A 19,686-nucleotide genomic window follows, 5' to 3' on the forward strand; every position below is an offset into this window, starting at 1 on the left:
ATCAAAGTAGTCCAAATTTTGGAGACAGATCAGTCGCAAGCAGTGGAAATTTGTGCAAAGCTAGAGACATTGTTAGCAAACATGGAAGTAGCAGGGTATGTGGCGGATACAAAATCATGAATGAACAGTCAAGTGAAGGACACCAAAATAGAGCATGGAGAATAGTGTTTTCATAAGCTTCAAAGTCATGATTATTAGATAAATGAGTGTGACAGTCATATGAACAAGTCAGAAAATAATGTTCAAGTCTTGAAAAATACCAATACATGAATCATGCCCAAAGTTGTTGAGAGCAATCGAGACAATCAATAGTACCAAGTACTTGAGGATATTGCTAGTAATAGAATGACAATGTTGTGACAGGGTTTCTTTGTTGTCAAAAGGATAAAGGTATAAGGTGGGATAGTCCACTGTAATATCTATGAAGGAGCAATCATGAAGCAGAGGTTAAAACAGTATAAGTACCAAAAGACAGCTTGGAGCAAACAAAACATTGGTACCTTGCAAAGTAAGAACAACCTTATTTCTAACTGATTTCAAAACATAACATAATCTTAATTAAAGTGAATACTAACATTCAAATAAACATCATACAAACTCCCCATATGCCACAAATAATGCTATTTTGATGTATTGGTAATAAGAATTGCCATTTCACCGTACATGTGTATTTTGAAATATTCTAATGCTAAAAATAGTCAGGGAAAATATACACACAAACAAATAACTCTTCTTCCTCAATTGAATTATCACACCTAATGTGCCTTGGAATGAGGAATAATGGATAAAAGGAATACTATATGAACTCATGGAAAACCTACTAATATAGTAAAGCCCTATTTGAGAAATTGTTTAGGAATAAACCCCCCAAAATTCTGTAATCAGATTTGAAAGTGCAAATAAACTGCCCAAAATTCTGTAATCAGGTCTGAAAGTGCAAATATAACCCCCAAAATTCTGTAATCAGATCTGAAAGTGCAAATAAAATCCCAAGTGCCATGATCAGTCTTCATTGTCTCCTATAACCTTGGCTAGAGATTTGAGAATGCTTCGAACAAGATTGTTGCACTCTAAGTAGAGATACTCTAACTTGCCAACAGTTTGGGAATATAATACCATAGTTGATAATCATCCAAACTTGGTATCTGCAGTTCTTAAAATTAAAATAATATTCCCGAATATCCTAAACATCATATCAAATATATTAAAAAGACATACAATAAATCCAAACCAACAAAATGGCATTTTGGACATTAAGACGAATAGAAAACCATTCATTTTGATGTTCATTTTCCTGGTACATGTGAGTGGCACAATCTCCTCTCCATTTCTCTAGTTGTTCAATTCCAATGATATAATTTGTCTATAAGAAGCAAATGGGTTCTTTCCTTGTCATATCTCTCAAAAGTCCAGTATGCAATGCTAGATGAATCATCACTCCAGATATGTATAACCATTTTTACAGAACTACAAAGATTGATTAACTCGTCACAGATTAATTTATTTATGAACTCAGAAAATGAATAGTTGTTTTAATAGATATACTACAAAATTTCCATTTTTACAGAACTACAGATATTGATAAACTTACTTGTCACGGATTATTTTATTTATGAATTCAGAAAATGTATAGTTGTTTGAATAGATACACCGCAGAATTTCCACGAGTTCCAACTACAACTCTGAGTTATACATAATTCTCTAGCAAAATAAGTATCTTTTCATATTCCAAGGAAAAGGGTCTAAATCCACCAATTTAATCCAGAAGTAATATCTATTATCAGCAGGGGAATAGAGAATCTAGATTATTGGGTTTGCAAGAACCATGCAATGCTAGATGAATCATCACTCCATCTATTTATAACCTTCTCTACAAAACTACAGAGATTGATGAACTCACTTGTCACAGATTATTTTATTTATGAACTCATCCATTGGGAAAGAAGCATACAAATTAGTGGAAAGGTAACATACCCATGCCCAATCTACTATATGTAAAGTTTTAATGTCTTGAGCCATCTAACATGTTTGTGGAAAATAAAGTGTTGTTTATCAAAAATAAAATGTCCATATAACTTCAACCTGTGTAGCTAAATTATCTACAGGTAGAAAACATATAGGTACTTGATCAAGTATGCATATGTTGATTCATTATGACGAAAGTCACTAATGAATTTGAAACAATTTTGGTTCTCAAAAACTAATTTGCAGAACTTCAAAAGGCAAGGAATGTAATCTGAAAAATGATGAAAACAGTAAATATGGGGAATGTCAAACAAAACCTTTGGAAGGGAATATCATAGTCAAAACCAAAAACCATTTCAAACTAATTTCACACAAAATAACATTGAAAAAAAAATTTGGTCTTTTGCCTGACCACATAGGTACCAAGCAGTTAAGCAAGGAAAAATCTATGCAGCATACAGCATGCACCTTTGATCATGATTATTAATTAATGAAAAATAAAAAATTCATTGTCTTCTAATTTTTAATTAAGTAACAAGTACGATCAAAGGCAGATTTTGTATGCTGGATAGACAAAAGTGTTAAACGAGCCCAACATTGAACAAAGTCCAACCAAAGTTATGACTTGATTTTGGCAAATTCAATACTCCCCTTCCCATCAAGTTTTCTAGAAAAATAATGCTGCAAATATGCTTGGCTAATGAATCTTCTGTATTGATAGGGATTCAACTCATCTATGAGCTCAGGAGTAGGACCCACTTCAGTTTCCTTACCTGGACTATAAAAAATCACAATGGAGATTTGATCTCTGTCTATGCTTGTGATCGCTCTGTGCTCAACGCTCTTATATATTCCATTGTTTGTCACCTAAATCAAAACACACAAACAAAACTTACATTTGATATCAATCTGGTGGCATCAAGCATTAATCCCAGTTTATTAAACAAAAAATTAGGTAATACATCATCAAGAATAAAGAGGGGAGAGTTTTGTTTAATACATGAAATCTCAAATTGAGGCAATCGTTCACAGGTTGGATGAAAAAGTTAAAAATTATACACCCATACAAATAATCTTCGAAACAAGTTAACATCCTTTAATAGGTCCTTCACATTGTTTTGGCCTAAAAACTTAAAATTTATCATCATTACTTGAGCATGTCCCCAATATATATGACAAGGGCACCGACGATGGGTTGAACAGGAATCCATTTCCCATCCTTACAGATCTATAGCCCTATCATTTCACCATCCTGCAACAACAGTGTCAAACAAGTTGCATCTGAATGAGGGCTTAAGCCAAAAACCAGATCTGGTCTTGGGCAGGGTGTGTAGTAATTCATTCACATTGTCTGTGACATTTTCTCAAACATGTTAATGAAATGGTCTGGTTTTAGCCCAACATGCTCTGATAAAACGGAAAAACTATATTTCCAAGCTTTTGATCTTCAACATATTGATCCATGGTTTCTCTGCAACAAATGGGCAGTGCAATTAGATTGAAAATGAAAATGATATAAGTCGGATAGGAACATGCTACCATACCATGGAATTATTTTTGAAATAGATTGAAAAAGGGAATTTAAGAATTATATACCCTTTACATATCTACAGACATCAAGAGACTCCACATAAGATAAATTCAATGGCATATTATCAACATGAGATCAACAAAATGATCAACCACATTGCTTGAGCTTAAGCTTTTATTCCTTCTATTGAAAGAGGGAAAAGTTGAGCATGAGACTAATGTAATGCCACATTTTCTTAATGAACCAAGAAGCCAAAAAATATAGAGTAATAGGTGGTGTGTGCCTATCCATCATATTATTTGCAAATCCTACTCTATATAACTTGTTTTTATGCATTCCAATCTAATGGGAGTATCCACAACCAACATATTCCTACTGTGCAAATTAACCAGTAAAAGTGTTAGCTGCCATCACTGGTAATCTAGATTAGTAGTAATTTGTTCAGTACTGTTACAGTTAATAAATCCTTGAGTTGTGATGCCTTATCTCAGTTAATAAATCCCTAATCCATGACATGATTGGTGGAGTCTATTTCTGTATACATTTGCTTTATATGCAGCAAATCGCTTGAATAAAAAGGACATTTTTTCATCTTTTTATTTTGTTCTCTTTTCCAGTTTGCATTTTGTTAGTGGGATGCAGGGTCATATTTTCAGTAGGGCACCAGAGCTAAGCTCCCAACTTCCCAAACAAGAGGGCTAAGCCATGGATGATAACTGCAACTCTTAAATAAAGGTTTTCTCAAGTGGGTAGATTTAGATTTTCTTTTTCAAATGGCTGGCAAAGGTGAAGAACTCAATATTTGGAAAAGTTCAATAGAGAAAATCTCTATTTGTGAAAGGTGAAGATGAACATGCAACACTTGCGAGTATACCTATGGACTAAATTAAAATCTGTTAGGGTAGATGAAGCAACCATTTAGGAGCAGAAAGAATGAAAATCATTAGCCACAATTTTGCTCAAGCTACAGGATGCACAATTGCAGCATGTAAGCAGAATGATTAATGTGGAGGAAATCCTTTCAACTATGAATGGCTGATCAAGAACTAGTGTCATCAAACATCAACAACTTCAAATCTCTAATGATTCGCTGAATCAGTTGGCTGCAATTTGTTATCCAATCTTAGAAGAGGTAGTGTTATGAGTCTTATGGGGTTATGGCCTCTCTAGGCACACAAGCTAATCACAAACTCCAAAAAATAACTGGCTTATTACTGCAGGAGAAGTTCAGAAGAAAAGACACAGGAGAGAAGTCCCATTGCCTTGTAATTTGGGAAGAAAATCCATCTTTTTCACTATTCGTGATTTTCTATTTTAAGTTATTTTTGTCGTGCCTCTTCCGACTTAAGTCACTTAGTGGGGTTGCGGTGTTATGCGGGGGCTGTGATATTCTCCTTTATATAGGAAAATAAAGATCTGTTTTAGGTAGATATGAAGGAGCTATGCAAAGGAGATGAGCTAATCAGTTTCTATTTTCTGTTAGGTGAAATATAGTGTAGAGTTTTGTTTGTTTTAATTTGTATGTTTTCTCAGACAGCATAGGACTATTTTTTTTTCTCTCTATATAAAGTTAACTCTTTTAGTTCTCTGTTAGAACTGACTTGAATTGCAGGCACAGAGGCATTCATTTGTATCAAACTTGGTATAACAGAAGAGGTTTTTAAATTTGAACTGAAATTAGTACTAATGTTCACACATATGAAGTAACTAAAAAGTATAATGAAATTGTGCATTAAGTCAAGAGAAGGTCTCTCAAACCTTTTACAGTTCAATCCTATGACATTTGATGGTCCATCAACATTGGATGCTAAGTTTTGAAAAATATGATATTGTAAGTTGAAATTTTCAAGTTACACAGGATCAATTAACTATTAATCACTGTAAATTTGAAATTTCCATTGCGCCAGTAGTTTGTAACTGTAAAGGTAAACCTAGTTTTTAGGTGACCCAAGTGAACATGTGATTCCCATTATTGGGTATAAATGACTTCACCCCAACTATAACCCTCTAAATGTGAGCATTGTTTAAGTTTGCCTATTAAACCATAGAGCATATGAATTTACGTTGATACAAAAATACATTTGGCATAAGTGCAGTTAAAATAGTTATCATATATAATTTGCAGTAATCTGATTATAACCATTCTGTGTAATATATTGTACATCATCTTAAAGAATTCACGACCAACTTAATTAAAAATCATTTGGGTACCTGAAGTCTACAGGTTTTGTTGGCCACAATAGTATTACTATTAATGCAAACCTCAACATTTACTAGAAATCTTGTAGGAACATGTATGAGTAGTTTGCTAAACAAAAAAGAGACTGCAAGATAAGTAGCGCGAAGCCACGTATCTGAACTAAGAAAGACATATAAAGGAAAACAAATTGAAGAAAGGTGAAAGTTTTCGAATCCTATAGTAATTATCCTAAGCGCTAGCAGTGACAAATTTAGAATCCACAATGAGAATAAACACACACATCTACATATGTAAGATTATACACAGCACATCCAACAAGACAAAATGGAAGGCGTCAGAATTGTTTGACAGAATGTCTGAAAGAAAGGCAGTTTTTTAATCTGTTGTGATGGCACATAATAGCAACCTCAAACGTTATGAGAAATCCACGACTGAAACTATGCAAGCTTATGGGGAAATCAGCAGAGACATCTATTCATAATAGCAATTTGGGCGACTTGCTTTTTGTAAATGTATTGTAATTTCCAATTTAATGGACAAGTTATATGCAGGATGGTGTATTTTAATTTTGATATTATGCCTATGACACTAATATTGCTATCTTTCTTTTACTGCAGGTAAGGAGGATGAACATGTATCGATTTCAATGTCATCTCCTTTGATTGGAATGATGTATAAATAGTAGGATGGCCACGATCAAGTGGCACCTTGATCGGACATGTCTTTTAGACATGTTCGACCAAGATGTCACTTGGTCGTGACCCTTACTAACATCAACATAACTAATCGGTGCTATAAACATACCCGATAATGAATCGGTATCATTTAATGATAACAGTGCTTATAAACATGCCCGATAATGAATCGGTATCATTGTTAATGGTAACAGTGCTTATAAACATATCCGATCATGAATCGGTATCATTTGTTAATTGTAACAGTGCTTATAAACATATCCGATCATGAATCAGTATCATTTGTTAATTGTTACAGATATAAAACATACCCGATAATGAATCGGTATCAAAGCATATAATAATGGATCAATATAAAGTAAACAATAACGGTTAGCATTATATGCTATAGGGTTAATACCCCGATAGCATATTAATGCCGATTCACGGGTTAATACCCCGATAGCATATTAATGCCGATTCATATATGAATTGACATTAATATGCTATCGGGTTAATAGCCCGATAGCATTTAGATTGACGCTTAACATAGTTAAGTAGGTCGTCAATCTAATCCATCATTATCCAATATCAATATCATAATTATGATCAATGTTATAGTCTGATAAACATAAAGCATGAATGAGTAAACTAATAACAGAGTAGATGAGATAAATGAGTTAGGAGAGTCTTATCTTGCAGAAGCTACTAATGCATTAACACTCCCTCTTAGCTTTTGGAAGATAGATAAAGTAACCTGCATCACATTTCTTTTCCATAATGTCAGTCTCCAAGAATATATATCATCTATACATATGATATGAAGTATCATCAGGGCATAGGATACAAATATAAAACATTACTCTAAGTATGTGACATAGAGTATCACCCAACCATGTGATATAAAGGATTCATCATTTTATTATAACAAGATATCACCTAGACACGTGATATTAGTATTGCCTAAACATGCAACACTGAGGTTATGAGGATGGTTGAATTCTCATCTTATCCATATTGTGATATGTGCACAAACATTTTATTCAAATGTTTTATCACAACACTATCATGGCACATCCATGACATACCAGAGATCCAACATGATAATTGGTTTGAGAATCATAAGATCATCACCTTATGATGTTTGCATACAAGTGTTCATAATCTGAGAGATCGTCACCTCTTAGATATGAACACAGGGGGTAAAACCCAGAATGTCTCAACATGACAAAAGAAGTTTACATTTTCAACATCTTATTTACAAAGGAGATTACCTTTCTATCATACCTAAACCCTTTCTGAAGTGATCAACCTTCACTTTGGAAAGTGGTTTGGTCAGAATATCTGCAGTCTGATCTCCCATACTAACATATTCTAATTTGATCACATTTTTGTCTACCATGTCTCGTACATAATGGTATGGGATCTCAATATGTTTGGATCTATCATGGAACATTAGATTCATTGAAAGTTTTATGCAACTTTGATTGTCGCAATGGATGATAGTAGGTTTCATCGGATTGCCAAACAATCCCACAAGCAACTTTCTAAGCCACACCGCTTCTCGGGCAGCCATGGAGGCTGCAATGTGTTTGGCCTCGGTGGAACTTTGCACTACAGAAGACTGTTTTCTGTTGATCCAGGATATCATGGCCTTGGCAGCTTCAACTATAGTCCTATTTTTCCTTTCCGCTACCCCATTTTGTTGGGGGTTATAAGGTATAGTAAGCTCCCTCTTAATCCCATTATCTCTACAAAATTCTTTAAATGAATTTGATGTGTATTCTTCCCCATTGTCGGTTCTTAGGGTTTTAACTTTGTTTCCTGAGTGGTTTTCAATTAGTGATTTAAATTCTTTAAACCTAGAGAGGATCTCTTCTGATTCTTTACTTTTCAGAAAGTAGATCCAAGTCTTCCTAGAGTAGTCATCAACAAATATTACATAATACAAGAACCCCCCTAGAGAGGATACGGACATAGGTCCGCATACATTAGAATGAACTAATTCTAGAATTTTGCTAGTTTTCCTAGTACTATTTTGGAATGCACCTTTGGCATTCTTACCTAGGGCACATCCTTTGCATGCCCCTGAATGATCTTGCTTTAACTTGGGTAGACCTGTGACAAGGTTTCCCATTGAAGATAAAGCCCTAAAATTCAGATGGCCTAATCTTCTATGCCAAACTTCATTTGCATTAGTGGCTTCACGGATTAGGGCTAGGTTGGGTTCCGTGCATAGCTCATACAAATAGCCCCGTCTCTGTCCAATGGTCTTTGCCTTCTTGATGGAGGAGTTCTTTGGCCAAGCCAATACTCTGTTGTCCATGAATGTCACTCTGTATCCGTTATCTTCCAGTGCCGATATAGAGACTAGATTTCTTTTGATGTCGGGGACATATAGTACTCCTTCAAGCCGCAAGGTTATGCCTGTCTTCAATTTGATGGTGCAGGTTCCTACTCCTCTGACTGGATGTGTGGAGTCATCTCCGATGGTTACGTCCTCATCACTCTCCTATGTCATGGAATCAAGTACTTCTCTAAACCCAGTGATGTGCCTGGAGGAACCATTGTCAATCACCCATGAGTTGATTTTGTTAGAAGCTTGACTTGTGAGTGCTGAGTAGAATACGTATTTCCCGGAGTCATCTTCTCCTTTAGTCTTTCCTGCTTTGACAAATGTAGCATGTTTCTTGGTTCTTTCTGGGCATTTTGCAACGAAGTGTCCGAACTGATCACATCTGTAACATTGAATGTGAGATAAGTCCTTTTTTGAAGTATTCTTGCCTTGACGACCTTTTCTCTTTCTAAATTGCCTTTTCTTGTTTTGCTTGGTGGAGTTGGTGTCTAGAACTTGCAGGTCTTCATCTATATTCTTGTGTTTCATTCCTATCTTGTTCAATCTTGATTCTTCTTGGAGACAGTCATCCCTTAATCTTTCAAACTTGGGATATTTGGACCTTGCACTGATGCCTTGGACGAATGTGCTCCATCCACTAGGCAACCCATCTAAAGCAATGAGTGTTAACTCTTTGCTTTGGATCTCGTAGTCCAGAGTTGCAAGTTCATCTTTTAAACTGATATCCGCATAAAGTAGGCGTTGATTGTCGCCCCTTTGTTCATGGTGATATGATTTATTTCTCGTTTTAATGCTAGAGTTCGACTTGCATTTGATATCTCAAATGTGCTTTCAAGAGCTTTGAACATTTTATAGGCTGTCTGATGTTTTCTTATGATGGGCATTATGTTGTTTCTCACCCCATCAACTATTATTTTTATTGCCTTTTCATTTCCCTCAATCCATGCTGTTTTGTCAGGTTCATTTTCGGGTTGAGCATTTTTAGTTTGAACAAATGAATCCACTTTGTTCTCCTTTAAGATCATTTGAATTCTGAATTTCTAGGCTGAAAAATCATCGCCACCTCCGAGTCTGTCTTCGAATCTGATAGCACTGGCCATTTGAAGAAATGTGATGTAGTATATAAACTTGTTCTTAAATTTGTTTCACGAAATTAAATAGCCTCAAGTTCAATCAACTTGGCTCTGATACCATGTAAATGTATTGTAATTTCCAATTTAATGGACAAGTTATATGCAGGATGGTGTATTTTAATTTTGATATTATGCCTATGACACTAATATTGCTATCTTTCTTTTACTGTAGGTAAGGAGGATGAACATGTATCGATTTCAATGTCATCTCCTTTGATTGGAATGATGTATAAATAGTAGGATGGCCACGATCAAGTGGCACCTTGATCGGACATGTTTTTTTAATGATAATGACATCATCAACATAACTAATCGGTGCTATAAACATACCCGATAATGAATCGGTATCATTTAATGATAACAGTGGTTATAAACATGCCCGATAATGAATCAGTATCATTGTTAATGGTAACAGTGCTTATAAACATATCCGATCATGAATCGGTATCATTTGTTAATTGTAACAGTGCTTATAAACATATCCGATCATGAATCGGTATCATTTGTTAATTGTTACAGATATAAAACATACCCGATAATGAATCGGTATCAAAGCATATAATAATGGATCAATATAAAGTAAACAATAACGGTTAGCATATATGCTATCGGGTTAATAGCCCGATAGCATTTAGATTGACGCTTAACATAGTTAAGTAGGTCGTCAATCTAATCCATCATTATCCAATATCAATATTATAATTATGATCAATGTTATAGTCTGATAAACATAAAGCATGAATGAGTAAACTAATAACAGAGTAGAGGAGATAAATGAGTTAGGAGAGTCTTATCTTGCAGAAGCTACTAATGCATTAACACTTTTCAATCAAACTGAGCAGAAAACAGAGGGCAAAACATTCACCCCTTAGTCTGATCTAGTTGATGTAAAAGGGTGCAACTTAAGATGCACAAATCACTGGATATGGGAGAGTCTGATCTAGTTGATGTAAAAGGGTGCAACTTAAGATGCACAAATGACTGGATATGAGAGCAGATTTCACTACATGCTTATTGGCATTCAAACGATCATGTAAAAGATATTTGAGCAAATCATGCAGATAAACACATATATGTGAGTTCTCAGAGGAAATAAATTTGTTGCAGATGAGTTGCTGCCCTACAAATTTTTTCTGGGTCTGTAACACGTATATCTTGATTTAAACCCCATTTTCAGTCATTCCGTAAAATTTGTTGGGGAAGCTTTGTTCTTCACATGTTGGGTTTTCTATTTTGTCAGCTGAGGCAATGTATAACTACACAATCGGCTTGTATGACAAACAAAATTAATCCTGGAAGCTAGATTCAATGAATAAAGGACAAATTATTCTAAGAACGTTGGCTCACTATTGTTAGCATTAGATGCAATTCATGGACGATCTGCTTCCCTTCCTATTGGGATGTGAAAGAAAATAAAATTAACCCTTTATCCAAATCATTTTGTCATTCTGATAAGTTTCAATAATTTTGCCAAAACAACCTTTGCAGCTAAATTTCAATTTAAATTCTGTCGTGTATGGTTTATTGCAAACCCTGAATCAAAATCACGGTTTACACATTAAACCCTAATATTCTAATTCCATTCTATCAGTTTGTATGTTAGATCCAAAACTTGTGATTTCTTAGCTTCGGTTCTAAATTTCAAAATCCCAAATTACAGTTAGAAATTCAATAACAAAAGCACAAAGTTACTTTTGAAAAAAAAACTATTAGAGCCTAAAGCTTTTCAAGGTTAATATTACAAGTACATGGCAACTTCAATACAGATGAAAAAAGTGGCAGGTTTGACAGCTCACTCATCAAGCAAATACGTCGGCTTTGTTCTATTCTTTCTACATGCGCTCGCAATTCCATTTCAAGTCCAGCAGGAAAAAAATGGTGAAGCATTGACAGGACACTAGGGCTTTCGAAATTTATCTTTGTTGACACGTTACATTGCTGGTGTCACATGTCTGCATGTGCACAATTATTTGACATGACCTATCAACTATTTTAGTGTGTATACCTTATAATAATTTGGGTTCTCTTACACCCGCTCTTGGTAGTAATATGTCAATGCATGTGAATAAAGCTCGGCTTAAGTCCACGTTTTCATCTCTTGTGAGTTCTAGCCTTGGAACCACCTGTGCAGACCGGACCTTGGAAAATTGGACAAAATGTTAGCCTTGAAATGTCTGCAATCTGCAATCCTGTAAGGTGCAGAGCAATATCTCGAGGGATGTGCGTTCTCTTGTATTGGGAATGCATAAATTTTCTCACAATCCTGCAACCATTATGCATAAATTTTCTCACAATCCTGCAACCATTAAAACAACCAATAATATTGTGCCAAAAAAATGAATTAATAATATTGTGCCAAAAAAATGAATTAATATAGAAACTTTCCTTAACAAACTAGCAGATGAAAATAAATCTCGAAAAGAACTAAATTTTGATTGGTTGTAAATATAAAGTTTAATCACTGATTACTTTTTGAGGCCTCGGCAATAGTTCCAGCAGGAAGGAACTAATAAATATTACATCACTTGAACATACCTTAACACTTCAACAAAAGAAATAGATATACCAAATGGAGTCCTAAAGTTATCATAGAATTAAGATTTTATGGATGATCTAGATGGACCACAATGGTTAGAAGTCACGAACCATAGATTGCAACATAGTGAAGTAAGTGAATAGAAAATGCAATGAATGACCCAAATGAAGGAACTAATAGTAGAAAAAAAAAATTGTTTTTTATTGACTTCTCTATAACAACAAATAATTGATATCCACGGCAATAAATTTAGCTATTATCGCTATTATAGAAAGATCATATGATGAAGTTTTAATTTGGGTACAATTAATCTATCAAATGGTTTTAAATTGGTATAGAATTTCAATCTATTCTGTTTCACTTTTAAATCAGCAATTCAACTATCATTTGAGCTACCTGAGTTCCACCTCTTGTTCAATCTGTTCTACCTTTCATTCTATCCTCTCCAAAAATCTATAAATTGAGCATTCAATCCCCATTCTCAACAATCACGAACTTTGAATCATTGTGTCAATTGCAGGTTTCCATACCACAAATAAGAGAAGAGCAATGAAAGTTATACAGTCATGGAATAGAGAGTTTTGATTAACATATTTTACATTCCTATTTCTTAATTGTATTATTTCATTGGTTTATATTTGAATTAAATATAGGCACCTAAAAACACAATAAATAATTATTCCTCTAATTGATTAAATAATTCTTTAATTCTTTAATTCTTTAATTAAGCTAATTAATCTTATTCTTCTAATTTCATATTTCTTCATCATCTTACTAATTATTTTATTTCTTATTCTTTCATCATTTAATTATTTAACTATTTTCTAATGTCAATTAAATATTTATTATTTAATTAATTCTAATTAATTCCCTAATTTAAATATTCTTTATTATTTAAATAAATAAATTCTCAATTTCTATCTCTAATCATCTAATCATTCAACCCTCTTCTAAATATTAATAAATATTTATTATTTAATTAATTGTGATTTAATCCTTTAATTTAAATAATCTTTATTATTTAATTAAATTTTATTTCTAAATAATTAAATTATTTCTTTAAATTATTTAATTAACTAATTAATTCTTCTAATTTAATTTCAAATTCTAACTAATCCTTCTAATTTCATTCAAATTCAAATTCTTCTAATTCATCAAATTCAAATACATTTGCATGATTTCAAAAATTAAATTGAAAATCAAAGTCAAGTTCTAAATATATTCAAATAACAAATTGAATTTAAAATAAATTCAATATTTGAATTAAAATCTCATATAAAGATTAAATTGAAAATCTAAGTTAAAGTGCAAGCACATGCTAAATTAATTAATTCAATCAATCAATTAATTAAATATTTATCTCTCCAATCTCTATTTTCATCTTTTAGTTAGCTTAAATAAATAAAGTTTTTCTTTGTCATCCTCTTTATTTCCTCCAATCATTATTTTTCTTCTTTCAGTTAGTTTTTTCTCAATCAGTTGACTCATTTAATCTATTCAATCTATTTTGTTTCACCTCAAATTCATTATTGCCAAATATCAATTAGAAACAAAGGGAAATCATGAATCCCTTAACTATCTAAGCAATTCAAACATAAACCAATGAAATAATACAATTAAGAAATAGGAATGTAAAATATGTTAATCAAAACTCCCTATTCCATGTAAAATATGTTAATCAAAACTCCCTATTCCATGATCGCATATGACTTCCATTGTGCTTCTCCTCTTTGTGGTATGGTGAATCTCAAATATCGTGCTGCAACCAACAAATGACACAAAGATTAAAAGTTCGTGATTGTTAAGAATATAGATTGAATGCTCAATTTATAGATTTTTGGAGAGGATTGAATGAAAGGTAGAAGAGATTGATCAAGAGGTGGAACTTAGGTGAGCTCAAATGAAAATTGATAGTTGAACTGTTGATTTAGAGGTGAAACATAATAGATTGAATAGATTAAATGAGTCAACTGATTGAGAAAAAGCTAATTGAAAGAAGAAAAATAATGATTGGAGGAAATAAAGAGGATGACAAAGAAAGCTTTATTTAGAAAAAGCTAACTAAAAAATGAAAATAGAAATTGGAGAGATAAAGATTTAATTAATTAATTGATTGAATTAATTAATTTAGCATGTGCTTGCACTTTAACTTAGATTTTCAATTTAATCTTTGTATGAGATTTTAATTCAAATATTGAATTTATTTTAAATTCAATTTGTTATTTGAATATATTTAAAACTGTACTTTGATTTTCAATTTAATTTTTGAAATCATGCACATGTATTTGAATTTGATGAATTAGAAGAATTTGAATTTGAATTAAATTAGAAGAATTAGTTAGAATTTGAAATTAAATTAGAAGAATTAATTAGTTAATTAAATAATTTAAAGAAATAATTTAATTATTTAGAAATAAAATTTAATTAAATAATAAATATTGTTTAAATTAAAAGATTAAATCATAATTGATTAAATAATAAATATTTAGTTAATATTTAGAAGAGTGTTGAATGATTAGATGAATAGGGATAGAAATTGAAAATTAATTTATTTAAATAATAAAGATTATTTAAATTAGGGAATTAATCATAATTAATTAAATAATAAATATTTAATTGACTTTAGAAAATAGTTAAATGATTAAATGATGAAAGAATAAGAAATAGAATAATTAGTAAGATGATGAGAAAATATGAAATTAGAAGAATAAGATTAATTAGATTAATTAAAGAATTAAAGAATTATTTAATCAATTAGAGGAATAATTAGTACATGATCAATGAGACATTTTTAGGTGTCTACATTTGCCCCTCTTCGAGACAAAGTCGGAACGACATTGTTTCGAAGAAAACAAAAAATTTTGCCCCAGTATGCCCTGGTGATACTTAGGGTGTAATACCCACTCGAGAGATTGTTTGTGCATTAAAGACATGAATGATCTCTCGAAAAAAGAAGAATGTGAGATGAAAGATAGAAGAATGGTTAGTTGATTAGAGATAGACATAAGTGATGTGAAGATGATATTGAGATAGAATATGAGAGAATGAACCTTATAATGAAATAGAATGATGTTAGATGATAGAAAATGATTTAGAAAGAGATGGTGAGGAAAGAATCGGCAAACTAACAATAAGCAAATGAGATGAAAATGAGAATGATTGATTCACGAACCTGTGTATTTATTTATTGCACAATATATATTCATCACTGAGCCTTATTATGTAACAATGAAGCTTAGCACATTAGGGTATAAGGAACCAAGATGTAAAGATATCTCATTGAAGAAACAAACACGTAGTAGACAAGGAGTGAACCCCTCCATTTTGGGAAATACACTAGGGGTCAAGGTATGTTTGGCATTCACAAGTTGAATGCTCTTATCACAGACACCCACTAGAGCAATTTCCCTAGAACTTCATCGGTTCATACCACCAACAACAAACAAAGAAAAAGATAATGCCCATCATGGCTCCTCTAGTCACTTGTGGACATCCTTGAGTAGCATAGGAACACAATCTGTCGCCAAATGATAAAAGATAAAGACTAACCCGGACAAAATTCAGCAGCTATATTGACCTTGTACCTTTGTTCTTAGTTGTTTGATGTGATGGTTGATAATGTCTGATCTCGTAAAGTTGTGGACCCCGTTTAAGACTGACCTGTTTGATTTTGAGTGTATCATCTTCTGTTTAAGACAAGATAATGATCACTTGATATGGATATGATACAATTGATAAGACAGTTTGATCAGTTGATTGCCGATGTTTGACTAGATAGTCGTATCCTTTGTTAACTTCGTGCAAAGCATTTGCTAGATATCTGCTAGGGTATTTGTTTCTAGTGAGACATTTTATTGCAAGTTTTTTGATTGATTTTCGATTATTTTTGGATTATGTGGATTGATATTTGAATGTTTTTGGATGATTTTTTCAAGACGTTTTGCAGATGTTTTTGGTACAATTTTGAAGGTTTTTGGATTTTTGAAGGATTTTCCAATGTTTGTGGATTTTTATATTTTTCAATGTTTTTGGATTTTATATTTTTTACATATTTTTTGGATTTTTGATTGATTTTTCACTGTTTTGGGATTTTTTTGTTTTTCACTGTTTTTGAATTTTATGTTTTTCAAAGTTTTTTGAATTTTTTGAAGGATTTTCCAATGTTTTGGATTTGATGAAATATGACTTGTCATCAATTGATAAATATAAGACTAACTTGGACAAAATCCAACAACCATATTGATCTATGCCATTGTTTTGACCATTTGATGATTGATAGGAATGTTTGGTTTGAGAGAGTGAATACCCCGTGTAAGACTGATCTATCTGGTTTCGAGTGTACCCTTCCTTGTATAAGACATGCTAATGTTTGATAGAGTTTGATGGATAAATTGATTAACAAGACATGTGATCAATTTGATTGTAGACTTTGAGAGTTTTTCTGTTGTTGATTTGATTTGATGGATGGTCTATGCTTTCTTGCTTTGATTTTTTTTATTTTTAAGGCTTTTTTCAGGACATTTTATGATTTTGTTTGGATTTTTTCAAGACTTTATATGATTTTTAGGATTTTTTCAGGACTTTTTATGATTTTTTAAGATTTTTTCAGTTATGCCCCTAGTGTGCAAACCTATATGACATGATGATCTGCATGTGGAGACAATGATTTTTTGACATGACCTATCTTAATGCAATATGCATGATGAAGATGCATTTCCTATTCGAACAATGTTGACTGTGTTGTTTAGCCTTTTGTAATACACCAATTGAAATGGAGGTGCAAAATATTTCATAGATAAACGGTTAATCGATCCTTAAGGTCCTTTGGAACATTCAACTCAACACACTTAGTGACTAGGATTGACAATTGGAGACGCGGAAAAATTCCCCATTGGTTCTTGAAACTTTGGTCTTATTTTGCCCATGTGTGTGCAGATGAGTTAAATCTCGCTCTTGTATTCACTAAAGATCCTTAGCATCCTATATGACTAGCTACGTGGATTATCCTAACTTCAAAAGCATCTCGAATAGAGCCTTGCTGCCAGCAAGCTTTTAGAGCTCCAACGAGGTTATAGACTGTAATTTCTCAAATATTGCTTCATTGCCAACATGCGTTCATAGCCCTGATGGAGTTACTCGTATGTTCCCATAGTCAAGCTTTTTGTCACACTTTGTATGCGTGATATTTCAGTTATATATCATTGCTCTTTTGCCTTGAGATGAATATTAGGCATAACTCTTTTTTTCTTTTTTGATTTTCTTGCCTTGACTTGTAAGTAATGAAACCTACTTGGGTGTGACTATTATAGCAATGCTAAAGTAGAATTTTAGATTTTTCACTAGTCATATGATCAACTAGGTTTCTAGAATGAATTAGAGATTTTTTTATTCTGTTTGAGATATAGCAATTGATAGATTTTGGGTGTACAAGTCTCAAATAGTGAAATCACTACCCAACCATAAGTAAAGCATCGTCATATGGTGATGTTGAAAATGAATGACCTTAGGATCTCAAAGACTTCATGTCCGAATATCTAAGAAAGGAAACAACCCTTGTTTCTTTGAATGCAAACAGATGATAAACTTGGACAATTGCCTTGTTTTATTGATGCTGCTATATGCAAATGTAGAAAATTTGCATATGCGATGCATTTGAAAGAGAAACTATATGTGATGCAATATTTTGAATAAAATGATATGCAATGCAAAAAGTAAAACCTATACTAACCCAACCCTTAGGTATAATATCATTTAAGGTGCATGTTGTTCATAGGGTCAGAGAGTGGATCTCCCTCCATGGTAGCCAAATTGTATTTTCCATTGCCTATAACCCTTGTTATGATAAAATGACCTAGCCAGTTAGGTTCAAACTTCCCTGGCTTTTCTTGTTCTACTAGGTTCCTTTGGTTCTCTTAAATGCAAACAGATGATAAACTTGGACAATTGCCTTGTTTTATTTATGCTGCTATAGGAAAATGCATAAACTTTATATGCCATGAAATCTATGAATATGATGTGCTTGGAAAAGAAACTATATGTGATGCGGTGGTTCGAATAAAATGAGATGCAATGCAGAAAGTAAAACCTAAACTAACCCAACCCTTAGGTATAATATCGTTTAAGGTGCATGTTGTTCATAGGATCAGAGAGTTTTGTGTAGGTAGTTCATTGGTCTTTGTTTGAAAAGTCGGATAAAGATGTCTTTTCCAATAGGATATAAGGACTCAGCTAAGTGTAGACATTTAGCATCTCCAATGTTGATTTTTTTAGTTTTGTGGATATTATGTATAACCTCTCCTTCTGCTATATTTACCTCTTTAGTTTCTTCTATAAGCAATTCTAAATTTTATCTTTCGATAGGGAGGTTACCTAACTCGCTCTTGCCATTATGGTTATTTTGATCTGTATCTTTTGTTACAGAGGTACTTGCCTCTCCAAATTATGTTGTCTTATCTAGGTCTAAAACAAATCCTGACTTGTGATCACCTTGTGGAAATCCCTCTCTGACTCCGAGGAATTATACAATGGCTTCATCGTTTTCAAACCAATCTAGAGTTGGTTTTCCTTCTCGCCCCCAATCAATCAAGTGTGAGTGTACAAGGGGTAAGTCATTACTCCCTTCTATCATAGATTCTGATAACATGAAGACTTGATTATTTGAGTGACTTGGTGTATTTTCATCTCTTATAAGCATTATTTGATATCTTAGCATGTCACTTGTTCGTGGGCTAGAATCATGGAGTGATAGGAATTCGTAATCATGAGAGTGTGTCTCACTTTCAATGTATGTTTCAACTTCTGAGGTATTATCACTTCTTTCCTCTTGTTCTTGCCTCTGATTTTGTTGTAGATTGGCTGGTCTCCTTGGCATAGTAGTTGCCCTTCTTAAGCTTGGTATAAGTCATTGCAGTCTTTCTTCGTCTGATTCATTAGGTTGAGCTTGATTCGTTTCTTATGGCAGAAGTATTGATAATAACCAGGGATTAGGTTCATTTGCTAGTGGTAAACCTGTGTCTATTGCAACATTTGCTTGTGTAGTTGTTTTAGGAACTGTATTGTTGTGTGACTCACTGCTAGGCTCTTACAGGAGTTGTCTCATGTCTTCACCATCAGATTCCGCACTAGGCGATGTTGGTACTTGGTTGCTTGTTTGAGATGAAGAGGGAAGTACTCGCGTGGACAACTGTCTGTGAGATATGTAGTTTGATAGTGTTCTTGGTCTATTTAGTATATCTAGTGTGCGTTGTCTTCCCTCTGTGATTTGCGGTACATGCTTATACCCTAACCCTTG

The 19,686-nt window shown here is 33.1% G+C and overlaps 1 long non-coding RNA gene across 2 annotated transcripts; it reads right to left on the minus strand.

Annotated features, from left to right (window-relative positions):
• Positions 1-2,878: 2,878 nt before the first annotated feature.
• LOC131036165 (uncharacterized) lies at positions 2,879-12,346 on the minus strand. Of its 2 annotated transcripts, XR_009104061.2 has the most exons (3): positions 12,329-12,346; positions 11,656-12,122; positions 2,879-3,436 (listed from the first exon to the last, which is right to left on the minus strand). It is a non-coding gene; the product is annotated as an uncharacterized LOC131036165 (long non-coding RNA). The 2 variants fall into 2 exon arrangements; XR_009104060.2 differs by lacking the exon at positions 12,329-12,346 and having other exon boundaries at positions 11,656-12,309.
• Between the last annotated feature and the right edge of the window lie 7,340 nt (positions 12,347-19,686).

The sequence above is a fragment of the Cryptomeria japonica genome, chromosome 10 (assembly GCF_030272615.1).
Source record: "Cryptomeria japonica chromosome 10, Sugi_1.0, whole genome shotgun sequence".
In the NCBI taxonomy this organism is placed as follows: Eukaryota; Viridiplantae; Streptophyta; class Pinopsida; order Cupressales; family Cupressaceae; genus Cryptomeria; species Cryptomeria japonica.